General features: G+C 46.9%; 1 long non-coding RNA gene across 1 annotated transcript; it reads left to right on the top strand.

The window, feature by feature from the left end:
- The first annotated feature begins 7,710 nt into the window (after window positions 1-7,710).
- Window positions 7,711-15,025, top strand: LOC144679101 (uncharacterized). Its single transcript, XR_013576246.1, has 3 exons — window positions 7,711-8,718; window positions 9,187-11,133; window positions 13,366-15,025. It is a non-coding gene; the product is annotated as an uncharacterized LOC144679101 (long non-coding RNA).
- The last annotated feature ends 315 nt before the right edge of the window (window positions 15,026-15,340 follow it).

Genomic DNA, 15,340 nt, shown 5'->3' with positions numbered 1-15,340 from the left:
ACAGGAATTACATTTTTGTTATTTGCTAATAGAGATGCTCCTAATGCATCAACTGGTTTTAGCCCGTTTGAACTAGTTGATGGTCATGAGTTAAGGGGACCACTGAAATTGATTCATGAGAAATTGGTGGGTCAAATTTCAGGAACTATTCTCCTGGATTACATATCAGATTTCAGGGAAATATTGAACAGAACGTGTGAGTTGGCTAGGGAACGTTTAAAGATATCACAGCAAGTGATGAAAGTGAAGACAGATAAGAAAGCTAAAACTCACAGCTTTGTTTCTGGAGAGAAAGCATTAATTTTGTTGCCAGGATTGAAAAGAAATTGAATGAAGTAAAATATTTAATAAATATTCCTGATAGAAGAGAAAAGCCAAGGTTGTGTCATGTAAATATGCTTAAAAAGTACTTTGACAGAGACGAGGAATAAAAAGAGATATTAGTGAGGTGGATGGCGAGAAAGAGGTAGAAATTGATTTTCTTCTAATCAAATTGGATAATGAGGGGGTGCTTGAAAATTTAAATGAAATATTGAGTTACCTTCCAAGCAAGTGTCAAAGTTATTCAAAAAAGCTATTGCAATCTCACAAACCTGCTTGTGGAAATAAATTGGGAAAGACACATTTAGCTATCCATGACATATGCATAGAAATTTCATCTTCAATAAGGCAACATCCTTATAGAATAAATCTGGCAAAATTATCACAAATACAAAAATAAATTGATTTCATGCTTCAAAATGATATCATTGAGTCTAGTTGCAGTAACTGGAGTTCGCCTATTGTACTGGCACCAAAACCGAATGGAACACAAAGACTGTGTGTGGACTATTGAAAAGCGAATACAGTGACAGAAGCAGATTCATACCCTATACCGTGGTTGGAAGATTGCATTGAGAAAGTGGGACAATTGAAATTTATCACAAAGATTAACTTACTAAAAGGATATTGGCAGGTATTGGTGTCAGAGAGAGCAAAGGAGATATCAGCTTTTGTAACCAAGTGGACTATATCAGTTTAAAGCCATGCCATTTGGTATGAAGAATGCACCTGCGACATTTCAAAGACTGACAAACAAAGTAATTGCAGGTCTAAGCAATTGTGCTGTTTACATTGATGATCTAATCGTTTTCAGTCAGATGTGGGAGGAGCATTTACAGCATCTGGAGGAATTATTTACTGAACCACAAGAAGCTAATTTGGTGATGAACTTGGCTAAAAGCGAATTTGCAAAAGCGCAAGTTGCATATTTAGGCCATACCATTGTACATGGTAAGGTGGCTCCGAGGGATGCGGAGGTTCCTGGGCATGAATAGATTTTACTGGAAATTTGTACCAAATTTTAGCCAAGTGGTTGTTCCACTGACTGAATTATTAAAAAAGAACAAGAAGTTTCAATAGAAACTGGCATATCAGAAGTCATTGAATAGTTTGAAAACTATTAACTATGATACCTGTTTTGGCAGCACCCAATTATGCCAAACAATTTAAATTGGTCATTGTCACAAGCAACATAGGCATTGGGTCTATACTGTTAAAAGAGTGTCTATACTGGCACCAGAATTGAAAAACCAAAAGGGTATTTTTCACAGAACCTGAATGTACAACAGAGAAGATATTCATTGGTCGAAAAAGAGACTTTGGGTTTGATGTTAACATTGCAGCACTTTAAAATCTATGTTGCAAACAATTTACCAGAAACAATTGTTTATACAGATCACAACCCTTTGAAGTTTTTGGACAAATTTCAAGACAAAAGTGCAAGGCTCTTCAGATGGAGTCTATTAATACAACCATTTCATCTGTGGATTATACATATTACTGGAAGAGAAAATCTGTTGGCAGATACATTGTCTTTTTTCGTGAAAAAGATTTTGAAGCTTAAAGGAAAATTGGGCATTTTAAAACCCTGGACACTGAACTGGAGTGATTCTGTTACGTTGATTCATGCATCTGGTAATGTAATAAGTACAGGAAATCTTGTGAAATGGGTTATTAACAATGAAGCCATCTTTTAGAATTATGACGGTTCATTTTTCATTAGGAAAGGGGGTGTCATGAAGCTTTTAATGTATATAATGTTATTGGAATTCTTTTAAAATAGAGGTTTAGTCTGTGGGTGTGTCAGTGTGTGTTTTAACTGGATTACAGTCAGCTAGTCTGAGTGCTTTGATGTATAATAGTTTTGAGATGTAAACAGAGGTAGAGGTACATTTGCATTTTGTTGAATAGAGCATTTAAGAATGGGAGTGAAATCTTGCACCTAGCTAGGAGACACCAAGCAAGATGTTTATATTAATAATAAAATTGGTACTATTACAGGGATTTTATTGTTAGAAGAGGCAAAGTTCAAAGGGCCTGGCGATACAATGAAAATTTACATTCAAAGAGAAAGGCTGGGTATAACCTGAGAGAGTTTTGTGTGTGCAAAGCAGAGGCATGTAACAATAATGCAGCTGTAAGCCTACAACTGTCTGCAAAGGATCCAAATTGAGAGGAACCTCATTTTGAAATCATAAGGTGAAAATGCTTTGCCTGGTGTCTGCTTGAAGTCTATGGGCAGAATTTTCCATTGTGAGGGGGGGGTGGGAGACCAGGTGGGGGCGCAGATCCAACTGGAGCCTGCGATCGGGTCCGGACCACCATTTTACGCGGGTGGGCCAATTAAGGCCCGCCTAGTGTATCTGCCGACTCCCGTGGATAGCGGGAGTGTGTGGGCAGCGGCAGGCGTGCACAGACCGCTGGGTCCAATGGCGACCCGGCAGTCTGTTTAAAAGAAGGCCTGGCAGCCTCCTGTAGGCTGATGACAATGGCCAATTCGACAGCGCACCACAGGGGGTCGGCTGAGCAGACTAGGCTGGAGGGAAGGGCAGAGGAGCAGGCCAGGCTGCAGGGTCTGCCACAGGAGCAGGGCAGGCTGCAGGGTTGGCCAGCGGGAGGCCAATTCCTCCCCTCGCTTTTCAGATGAGGTGGCAACACGGCGGGAGGTGTTGGTCCCCCAGGATGGGAGGAGGAGGCCCCCCTACTTAACAAAACGTGCCTAGGAGGAGGTGGCGGAGATGGTGAGCTCCCGCAACGTGTTGCGGCGCACCTGGATCCAGTGCTGTAAGCATTTCAACGATTTGTTGCGCTCTTGAAGGGTGAGAACCATGTTGGCATTGGGCATTTAACCCAGCAGGTAGCCTTAGCCTTAGCGACCACCACCCCCCACCCCAGCCTTACTGTCGTGACTGCATTGAATCATGTTGGGCATGCTGGGTGGGCAATCAGATAGTGCCCATGCTTAGATCAGCCTGAGTGGTTCATGAAGAGATAAGTTCTCTCCTGCATGACTACACTGGGGGCAACCTGCAGGACATGCAGCTAGGCGCATACTCAGAACTCCAACACATGTCCTGTTCACGGTGATGAGATGGTGGGAAGGGAGCCTCAAGGTGTCGTGCTGCCCTCGACGCTGCACGTAGCTGCGCTTCCTTGCTATAGGAGCAAAGGCCATGTGGTTTCTAAAGTGATGTACGCAGCATTTGTCCAAGGGGACGCTGGGGGAGTTGGGAGCAGGTGTACTATCTTTGTGTGAATGATCAGCAGTGGCTGGGAGAGGAGGCACTGGAGGCCTGATATGGCCCACTGTGGTTGGGGTGTGGCGTGCGCATGCAGAGTCCATGTGCAATTTGCTGTAATGAATGGTGTTCTCTCTTTCTCAGGAGAAGAATGCTCATAATGCCTCAGAGCGTGCGAGGACTGGAGGCGGCCAGGCACACCACTCATGTTAAGCCGCTTCAAGCAGGAGGCCCTTGAGCTTGAGAGGTGCCATGCACTCAGGCCAACTGGTGTCGGTGAGGCTGGGATGGAATGGCCAGATGTTTGAGGCCAACAGTGAGATCCATAATGTCCTCCCAACATCCTTGGCACTGACGATTCTTTAATTTGTTATTGTTGCAACATTGCTCGGTCACAGAGTGATAGGGTCAGAGGTGTGGAGCACAGAAAAAGGTCCTTCGGCCCATCGAGGATGCACGGGTCAACCACGTTCCTAAGTCTTCTAATCCCATTTTCCAGCACTAGGCTCATGGCCTTGTATGCCACGGCATCGCAAGTGCACATCCAAATACTTATTACATGTTAGGAGGGTTTCTGCATCTACCACCCTTTCAGGCAGTGCGTCCCACATTCCCAACACCCTCTGCGTGCAAAATTTACTCATCACGTCCCCTGTAAACCTCATGCACCTTACCTTAAATCTATGCCACCTGGTTACTAATCCCTCCACCAAGGGGAAAAGTTCCTTTCTGTCAACCCTATCTATGCCCCTAAGTTTATACACCTCAATCATGTCACCCCCTCAATCTCCTCTGCTGCAGGGGAAATAACCCCAGTCTATGCAATCTCTCCTTGTAAGTCAAACTCTCCAGACCAGGCAACATCCTCTGCACTCTCTCCACTGCAATCACATCCCTCCCATAAAGCACATTTCAGAACCGCACGCAGTACTGTAGCTGTGGCCTAAGCAGCGTTTTCTACAGTTCGAGCATTACCTCCCCGCTCCTATATTCTATGCATCAACTAATAAAGGCAAGTATGGCATATGCCTTCTTAAACAACTTATGTACCTGTCCCGCTACCTTAAGGGACCAGTCGACATGCACACCAAGGTTGTTCTGATCCTCATTACTTCCCACAGTCCTACCATTCATCGTGTATTCCTCTGCCTAGTTTGGCCTGCTCAAGTGCATCACCTCACACTTATCCACATTACATTCCATTTGACATTCATCAGCCCAGCTGACCAGCCCATCTATATCTGCCTGTAATGTAAGGCTATCCTCCTCACTATTTACCACCCCACCAATGTTTGTGTCCATTGGTTCTGGATTGTTGAGCACATAATGAGCCAGGGGCAAAGGGATGAAGTGTGTCACTGTGTGCACGCTAACTGATCCACTGTCCTTGTTGTTCATTTCAGCATCATCAGAGCCTGGCCGGCAGGAGGAGCTGCAGATGCCCCCGCTCACACCTGAGGGCCCTCAAGTCTCATCAGCGTCACACCATTTCAGCGAGGCAGGCACCAGTGCAGATACTAGCACCTCGGTGGGCATTGGAACATCGGCTAGTGTCCCAGGGCACAGTGGAGAGGGCACTTCACATTCGCTGGAGGAGATGGCAGAGACAGTGAGTGCCGATGGCGCCGGCAGTCGGAGGACTGCAGGGGACCAGGCACATGCTCAGTCGGTGCCTGATGATGTGCCTCTGGGGTCATCCGCGACGCAGCATCTGCAGGAAATGCGGCCGGGTGTGCGGGAGCATCTGGGAGTGATACATGAGGCTGTGCTTCACTTGGTGTCCGTGGTGGAGGAACCCATGCGGAGCATCACTGATGCAATGAGCCTCATGGTAGAGCGTCATGCTTCCTCCATGGAGAGAGTGGCGACTCTCGTGGAGAAGGGCCTCCAGGAGAACAATCAGGTTCTCCTGGGGTAATGCTCGGACCTGCAAGCCCTCACAGCGCCAGTGGCCACAGCTGGTCAGTGCCAATGTGGGAGATGGTGTGGGCTTCAAGCTTCCCAGCTCGTTGCCCATCCATCCACGGTGTGCAGGGAGGTCCGAAGCGACCTCACGTCGGCGCAGCAGCTGCCTGTCATATCTACGGGCTCCTCTCAGGGCGCTGCGGATGAGGGCGGCAGCTCCTCTGCCCCTCTGCCAGTGACCGCTTCATCCGGTGAGGCTGCGACGACTGGAGAGATGCCAGCTGTGGAACTGGCAGCTCCCTTCCAGGCGGGGCCAGCACAGGCTCCACGGGCCAGAGGACGACCACCAAGGTCATCAAGGCCAACAGGACAGCAGAGTGAGCAGGCTGTCTCAGAATCTACTCCGAGCGATGGGGCAGCACCAAGATGTAGCACCTGGAAACAGCACATTAGGCACACCACGAGTTTCTCATTGGTGCTTTTGTGTTGACCTGAGATTAGGTCCTTATAATTTCTTTTTGCTTGCTTACAGTATTGTTTTGCAATTGGGAGAACATCTGATGTTAAAATTAAAAATCAGATGTGTGACCATGGCTGAGGGGGGCTCGTTTGTTCTGCATGTGTATGTTTAAGAAAAATGTCATATGAGTGTTTGGACATTCACATTTATGTCCAAGGCCCTTAGTTCCTGCTGATGACCTGGCAGATGTAGCACTTAGGTGCCGAGTATGGATGCGCCAGGCAAGGCTGGTCCTGCTGATCCATTTGTGTTGTGCTAGCTGAAGGTTCATTGGATTAAAGCCTCCCAGATGTCCCTGCCTCCTTGGTGTAGTCCCGGGTCAGCATCTATCTCCTCAGCATTCCTCTGTGCATGCTCATCCTCGGAATCAGTGTTGGACTCATCGTGTGCAGCCACAGGCAATGCGTCGACGCCTTCATCATGCACTGCGACCCCCCTTTCCAGCGCAAGATTGTAGAGAGTGAAGCATGCAACCACTATCACTGACACACGATCTGGAGGGTGCCAGAGTGCAGCCCCTGAGCGGTTCAGGCATCTTGAGAAGACTGATGGCACCCTCCACCACAGCCCTTGTGGAGCCGTGGCTCCTATTGTACCGCTGTTCAGCTTCTGATTTTGGATGGCGAAGAGACGTCATGAGCCACCTTCTGAGGGGATAGCCCTTGTCACCCAGCAGTCATCCATCAATCTGGGCTGGAGCATTATGCCCCTTGTGCCTGCGCCTGTCCTCCCAAAGGTGACTCCCCTGGAGGCTGAATGTGCACTCCTGGCCTCCTCCTCCTTCTAGCCCTCCCGTCCTCCTCAGAGGAGCTGCCTCCAGTAGATATGTCAGATCCCATACCCAGGCTAAGGGGAGGCCTCTAGAAAGCTGCAGGCCCACTAAAAATTCCTGACCGCAGAGTGCTGACCTGAAGGTTAACAGTAAAAAGAAAGCTGCTGATAAGGATTCTGGACTACTGCAGATCACACAGGCAAGTTTAAAATACTTTCTTCAATAAATACTCCACAAAGCAGATTGACGACCCCACTGAGCCCTCTTATCCGGCCCATGAATAAGGTTCATAGAAAAGTCTTTTACCCATCTTCCTGTTGTGCCCGTGCACTGACCTGAAGTTCACGCGGGCACCTAAAAATCACCGTTGATTGATGACTAAAGGGCCTTAACTGGCCCGTTAATTAATGGCGGGCGAGTTTCGGCCTTCATCGCGCACCTGCCCAGCAGAATATTGCTCCCCCCACCCCCACCCTGCACGTCAAACTGAAAATTCTGCCCTATGGGTTGCTGTTGCCTTAGTGGAGATTAATTTGAGAGTTTGTTAAAAGTTATGATAGTAGTAATTTGTGGCCATGTGTACGTGTTTAATACCTTGTTGTAAATCAATAAATGTCTCATTTAGTTTGATATAAAAGCCTCTCGAGCACTGGTGGTCTGATTCCTGAATTTATAGCTGCATCTTAAACATGCTATTTGAAAATGTCGGTTATGCCAGTTGTTTAAAGTTTCCCTCTGGGATTTTAAATAACTCAGCCTTTACCAGCTGCTGTGTCATAACACAGACAACAGATCACCTTTGGTTTACATGAACTGTGTACTTACTGGGAACATGAGGGTAAAAGATAGCTTTTGTAACTTGTGTTATCTTTGCGAATCAGTATATATCTGTAAAGGTATAATTGTGGGTGATGGAGTATTGTAATATAGTTAATTTTTTCTTGTTTAATAAATGTTTTATTCTTTTGGTAAAAGTTCATCAGCTGACACCTGTGACTCTGTTCAACAGCTGCCCTCCACCTATCTAAACAAAAAAATAAAAGCTTGGGTCTATCAAGCCGGGTTCCATTCTGGGATCTGGCTTGCCCAGTAATAACATCAGCTGGGATCATAACAACATTAATGTTTAAATCCCCTATTAAGATGGCACTGCCTTTGCTATATGCTTGTCAGATTCTGCATTTCTTTTCTGTACCCTACCACTTCACAGCTGCTAGAAGCTGGCCTATACAAATCTCCCACCAAAAACTTCAAATGCTTTTCTATTCCTTTAATTCTACACACAAACATCTGCTTACTTCTTATTATAAGTGATTTGGGGTGATTTCACCCTTAATTACTTAGACTATTCCTCCCCCTCTATCAGTTTCCCTCTCTTTCCGTATATTCTGGTATATTTACGTTCCAATCCTGATGCTCTTGCAGCCATTTCTCAATCATGGCTACCATGTCATACCCTCCAAGTTGAATTTGTGCCAGTATTTCATTCAATATGTTCCTTATACTCAATGTGTTAATATAACAAACATTTAGTAGGGTCATCCATCTTAATCTGTCCTAATGTTTTACTTACATGGTTATTTCTCTCTCCACATTTAATCAGTTTGCAATTTTTGGTTTTCCCTTTATCTGTGGTGCCTAAAGCACAACTTAGGGCTATTACTCTGCTCTCTTCCCTTTCATTTGATTTTGAGGTACACTTTATACTATCTTTTCTGCACGAGCCCTCCTATTAGTTTAACATCCTTATGACTGCCTTATATATCCTTTCTGCTATGACCCTGGTCCCAGCCCAGATCTGATGGAGCCCATCCATGGAGCCCATCCATATGGCACAGTTCTTTCCTGCCCTAGTACTGAAACCAATGCTCCTTGAATTGGGAGATGACATAAATAGTAATAAGAAATATGGCCAGTTTGATTGCGAGAGTAAAGTTAGTCACACAAATAGCGGCTTCAGGGTTTTAAGCAAACATTTACAGAATTGTTTTTTGTTTTTATCTCTGTGTTTAATTGACTGCCACTTCTCTTCAAGAAATGCCTTCCTTGAAGAAGTATTTCTCTGTTCTCCGACAGGATTTCCACCTGTCTCTTCTGCCTTGTTCACCTTCATTGCTTTCCATTTCTCTCCTGGTGTTTGACAAGGTGTTTACCAAAACCCGCTTTCAAAGCCGTATTTCCTTTCTCAGTGACTGTCTCACTGCTTGCTTGTCCCTACAACCACCCCACCCTCAACTTCTCTCCCCCCCTCCCCCCCACCACCACCACCTTAAACCAGCTTATATTTCACCCCTCTCCTAACTATACTCAGTTCTGTTGAAGGGTCGTGAGGACTCGAAACGTCGACTCTTCTCCGCCGATGCTGCCAGACCTGCTGAGTTTTTCCAGGTAATTCTGTTTTTGTTTTGGATTTCCAGCAGCCGCAGTAGTTTTTTTGTTTTTATTTACAGAATTGGATTGGCCCTCCCCTCACTCCACAGCTGAAACATCAACATATGCTGCATGTTTGGACCAAGCCTGAACTCATAAACCTCTGATTTGCAAGTGATTGTGACCAAAGGGATAAACCGACAGTAAGGATCAGTACAGATGAGATGAAAGCTCTTCAGAGGTTGGAATTCTATAAGGAGGGTTTAGTACTGTTGACAATCATGTCCATCATCTAATTGATCCCATTAAAACAGTCTGAGCAACATTCATCAGATAGATATCGATCAATTAAGCAATATAAGGCTCTGGTCAGACTACATTTAGAATATTATGAGCAATTTTGGGCCCCGTATCTCAGGAAGGATGTGCTGGCCCTGGAGAGGGACCAGAGGAGGTTCACGAGAATGATCCCAGGAATGAAAGGCTTAACATATGAGGAACGTTTGAAGGCTCTGGGTCTATACTCGATGGAGTTTAGAAGGATGAGGGGGGATCTGATTGAAACTTACAGAATACTGAAAGGCCTGGATAGAGTGACATGGGGAAGATGTTTCCATTAGTAGGAGAGACTAGGACCCGAAGGCACAGCCTCAGAGTAAAGGGAAGACCTTTTAGAACAGAGATGAGGATAAACTTCTTTAGCCAGAGAGTGGTGAATCTATGGAATTCATTGCCATAGAAGGCTGTGGAGGCCAGGTCATTGAGTGTATTTAAGACCGAGATAGATAGGTTCTTGATTGGTAAGGGGATAAAAGGTTACGGGGAGAAGGCGGGAGAATGGGGTTGAGAAACTTAACAACCATGATTGAATGGCAGAGCAGACTCGATGGGCCAAATGGCCTAATTTCTGCTCCTATGTCTTATAGTCTAATCCCATAATGCACTGACTTACAAAGTACGGCAAGCTCAAAAGCACTCATTGTAGGAGCTCCACTGTCCCACAGTCTCATCGAAATGTCCCATAAGTCCATTGTGTTGTCATTTTCCACCTTTTTATTTTCTCTACTTCGTCGATTACTTTTTGTTTACTGTTGTTTCCTTTTTTTGTAGTTACCACTTTAGATGCCGTTACCGCTTTAAGACAGTAAATGTTTTGTTTTAACTCGGGCTGTCGGCGGCTGCCTGTTCTGTCTCCGTGGTTTTCCCACGCTTTTCAGGCTTTTGGCGAGTTCTGCAGCGATCATGGACCTTCCCTTTCCGTAAGCTTTTTAACTTTTAAAAGCTGCAGTACGTTCTTCTCCCTGAGTCTTCTTTTTGAACCCTGCACGTCCTGTATACTTGGAACTTCGGAGGCTATTTGCAGCCAGTGGCCCTGCTGCTTTATTTTTCCCACACTTTCTCGGGATCCCAGCGATCATGGGTCTACTGTTTTTTGCAAAGGTTTTTCTGCTTTGCTTTTTGCTGTAAGCCTTATTTTTTCCCTAATCTTCTTTCCTGTTCAGAAAAGCACAGCAGCGATTTCCCTTTTTGTCTTTTTATCTTTGCCTTGCAGGTCCCTTTTGTCTAAACTTCAGGAGTGCTCCAGGAGAGTAGGTGCCCTCTTTTTTACTAATAATTTCTTTCTACTAGCTGTTTCACTTCTTGATTGGACGCACCGCAAAGGTCCATCGTCATTGCCGCCAATTTCGTAAGTTTTAATATTGGTACAGTCGATAACTTTTTAAAGATTAAACAATACCCCCGGAGGTGTGGAGGTGATTGAACATTGCAGCTCTCGTGAATTCTGCTGCAGTAACAACAAAAACATGGATTCTGCAATCCCATAATGCACTGACTTACAAAGTACGGCAAGCTAAACAAGACATTCAATACATAATACTCTCCTCTCCTTCCTTTAGTGAAGCAGTCTTCACCTGTGGCCAGACTGGAGCGAGACTAGACATCCAGCAGAGTTGGCAACCTTCTTGACTGTTTCCTTAGTCTAATGGAGCGTGCAGGTGTGCCAGGTAGAATCATCCAGCACCAGCTAAATTCATTCTCAGAAAGGAAACGGGTATTTTCTTTTTGCCAGAGCAGAAAGAGGTTAAAATTCTGAAGTGACTTTTTGCATGTGACATCAATAGTGAGATAGAGAAGGTTTAATATAATTCAAGTTAAAAAAGAGAGTGTGTAATAAAACATTCTGGGTGGCGCTTTTCCTTCCCCAAATTTTGTCCTATCTTGTTTTACCTCTGCCTTTCAACAAGGAAATGAAGTGTTGCCACCTGCTGCTGCTGTTCAGCTGAGGTATATCTATGAAACTAAGCTCCAAATAATTGGTATACATGAGTTTAAATCCTAATGGGTCCTAATTTTAGGTAGAGTTTAATCTGTTTATTTTACATGATTTTACACTCAGTGGAATCTAGTATGGGATTGCTAAGAACTTAATTGGCTGGGTAGGGTGAGAGTGACTGCCCTTAAGGCAGCATTTGACCAAGTGTGGCATCAAAGAGCCCTAGCAAAATTGCAAAGCTGAAGCCAATGGGAATCAGAGGGAAACTTTCCACTGTTTGAAGTCATACCTAGCACAAAGGAAGATGGTTGTGGTTGTTGGAGGCCAATCACCTCAGTCCCAGGGCATGGCTGCGGGAACTCCTGAGGATAATGTGCTTGGCCCGGCCATCTTCAGCTGCTTTATCAATGACCTTCTCTTCATCATAAGGGCAGAAGTGGGGATGTTCGCTGATAATTGCACAATGTTCAGCACCATTCGCAACTTCCCATATACTGAAGCAGTCAGTGTCCATATGCAGAAAGACCTGTACCTTGTCAACATTCAGGCTTGGGCTGTTGAGTGGCGAGTAACATTCACAGCACACAAGTGTCTGGCAATGACCACCTCAAACAAGAGAGAATTTAGCTATCTCCCCATGATATTCATTCAATGGCATTACCATTGCTGAATTCCCCACTATGAACATCCTGGGGGTTGAAATTGACCAGAAACTGAACTGGACTAGCAATATATATACTGTGGCTACAAGAGCAGGTCAGAGGCTGGGAATTCTGTGGCCAGTAACTTGTCTCCTGACTCCCAGAGCCTGTCCATTATCTACAAGACACAAGTGAGATGTATGATGTGCTACTCTCTATTTGCCTGGATAAGTGTGGCTCCAACAAGGCTAGAGATGCTCAACACCATCCAGGATAAAGCCGAATGCTTTATTGGCATCACGTCCACCACCATAATTATTCACTCCCCACACCACAATCTATTAATTACTTCTGTCCTGGGTCAAAATAATCTCCAAGCGTGGGAATAGAAGAGCAAGGTTTACAATAGAGGGCAAACATCCATAGGCACTTGGGTCGGCTTGCTGTACAGAGTAGGGTAATTTCCTGGCTCTACAAACCCGACCCGGGAAAAAGAGACCCGGAAGGTGAGATTTTTGGAGGTGAGAACACAGTAACATTGCACAGTGCTCGCCAGGGTCGCCTGTTAGACTTCAAGCTTGAGGAGATTTGAGGGGGGTGGTGGGCAAGGGCAGCCCTGCCATTGAGGTGACTTGTTGTGGTGGGGGAGAAGGGTGTCAAGGCAGCCTTTCATGTTCAGGCGACTTGTGGGGTGGGTGGGGCAAGGGCAGCCCTGCCATCTGCTGTTGAATATAGTGCAAAACATTCAGGGTGGGGGGTAGGGTGGGTGAGTGAAGCGGCATCAGGGAAAACAGTATAAAGTGACCATTCCTCTGCAGCTGAGACATTTCAGGTGCAGCCACATTGATACGATTGTCGTCAAGCTTCTAGCTTATCTGCCCACTCAAGCAATGCAGAGGCACAAACTGCAAAGTCATGAGCATTTTAGTGGACTGCTGCACATTGTACAATCTCCTTGCTAAAGCTGGCTGCAGAGCAGTCACTGCTGGAGACGCCCAAAGCCCCTTGCAATGTCAGCATCCCATTTGGACCAGTTTCCCTGATGGTTCAAGCTAACAGTGCAGCCTTGCAGTGCAGGTTAGGAGAATGCCTGTGCCTGAGTTGCGAGCACAGCATGCAGTCCAATGGGCAAAGCTGCCGCCAATTGTTCGGACGGACTGGGGCAGAGGTGTGTGGGGTTTCGGGCTACCATGCAACGCACTAAACTCTGACCATCCAAGTGGGGGCCAGCACTCTCCGGGAAGCATTAAGGGGCCTTCACACTAAACCAGGACAAGTTCTTAGTACATGCTAACCACGTGTCTCTCCTTTTCATCCTGTAGGAGGACTACATCAGGATCATGGAGCCTGGTGAACTAGCTGCATGCCTGATGGCCTACAGAAAGTGGAGACGACGGAGAAGAGAGCGACGGAGGCATTGGCTGCACAGATACAGAAGCAGCATCCTCAGGAAGAAGTGTCAGCTGGGGCTCCTGCACATGCTGCCAAAAAGCCACAGCGAGCCGTCGCTGGTCGGTGCCTGGCAACATCCAGGGTCTATAGACGCCACCTTTCATTCCTGCAGATGACCAGGAACCAGTGTCGCTGAAGACTGTGAATGTCTAGGGATCTGGTCAGTCACATCTGCCAGCCACTGCAGGATTTGATGCCATGGGGACATGGAGGGCATCCACTGCTAGTGGCCGGGAAAGTGACCACGGTGCTCAACTTCTACACCAGTGGCACCTTTCAGGGCTCCACAGGTGACTTCTGTGGGATCTCAGCAGCCGCCACCCACAAATGCATCCAGGAGATCACGGATGCCATCTTTGTGAGGGCAGACATCTTTGTGCATTTTACCCAGGACCAGGACAGCCAGGATGCAAGAGCGATTGGATTCGCCCAGATCTTGGGTTGCCCACAGGTGCTGGGTGTCATCGACTGCACTCATGTGGCGCTTAGATCTCCATTGCAACGTACGGTGAGCTACATCATCCGCAAGGGGTTCCACCAGCTGAATATGCAGGTGTGCGCAAGGCTTCCAGGGAGTGTGTACGACTCCTACATCCTCAGTCGGTCACAGATCCCTGAAGTCCACAGAAGCTGCAGGGATGGCTCCTCGGGGACAAGGGCTATGTGCAGAAGCCATAGCTGATGTCACCCCTGCGGCTGATAGTGAGGTTCCAGTGCCTGGACCAGTCTGGTGGAGCCCTGCAATATAGTCCACCGAGGGTGTCACACATCGGCTTCATCTGCTGCGCCCTTTACAACTTGACGCTGCAACGGGGAGATGAGCTGGCTGAAGAGGAGATGGAGGAGCTGGACGTCTTCCCCGATGATGGGGATGAGGGTGAGGAGGTCCTCGAAGGCGACGATGATGGAGATGAGGCCCTCGCACTGGCTAGCCAAGGCAGGCAATCTTGGGAGGCCCTCATAGCTGCTAGGATGATGACAACATGCAGTGAGGTGATCCCTTAGATCCTCACATTGCATCTGTGAGCATTTGATTACAGTCTGGCTTATGCCAGCACGAGCACTCTCTGTCATGGAGATGCAGTGGAGACCCTAATAGTCACTCGATTGCAGGAGGATGATGACGACATGCAGTGAGGATACTCCATAGATCTTCACATAGCCTCTGAGAATGTCTGACTGTCTGGCCAAGGCCAGCTCACTTGCGCTCTGTGATCAGGGTCGTGTCATAGAGGCGCAACCAGGAAACTTTAAAAGCATCTGATCCTTTGTCCACCTTCAGCACCTGACCCCTTCAGGAGCACAGCGTCACCGGTCACAGATGCTGAAGAGATGGGGGCCAGCCCCACCTTAAAGGTGCTGAGATCACACAGAGAGAATGATGGAACTCTGTGGTACCTGCCCACTACATTCTGACCAGCACCACCGAGGTACAAGCATCAGCTGTTTCCAGGGAGTGTGAGGCCGGACCATCACTTTGGTCTGAAGACTGCACAGAGCACAGGGGTGAGGCCTTGGACACTAACACCTGCCTTTTATCTTGTGCAGAAAGGTTTCACATCTGAGTGAGATGAACACTGCTCATCCTTGGAGTCATAGGCAGGGAAACTTCCTTTGGTCTTTATTGACGATAGTGAACAGTATTAACAAGTGACTAACACCCACTTCTTAACTTCCCTAACCCTGCTGCTACGTCTTGGTGCTCCCCAGATATCCACAGCAGAGGCGCAGGCAGACTGATGATTATAACGCCCTATCTGTGATGACCTTGGTGAGCGTCGCCTGGTGGGCTGAGAGCTGGAGAGCCCCAGCCTGCTTTCGGGGACCTGCTGTGTGGCAGCGGCA

Source organism: Cetorhinus maximus, chromosome 3, assembly GCF_964194155.1.
Source record: "Cetorhinus maximus chromosome 3, sCetMax3.hap1.1, whole genome shotgun sequence".
Classification (NCBI taxonomy): domain Eukaryota; kingdom Metazoa; phylum Chordata; class Chondrichthyes; order Lamniformes; family Cetorhinidae; genus Cetorhinus; species Cetorhinus maximus.
The sequence above is the reverse complement of the archived record's forward strand: the minus strand, read 5'-3'. Positions and strand labels throughout refer to the sequence as shown.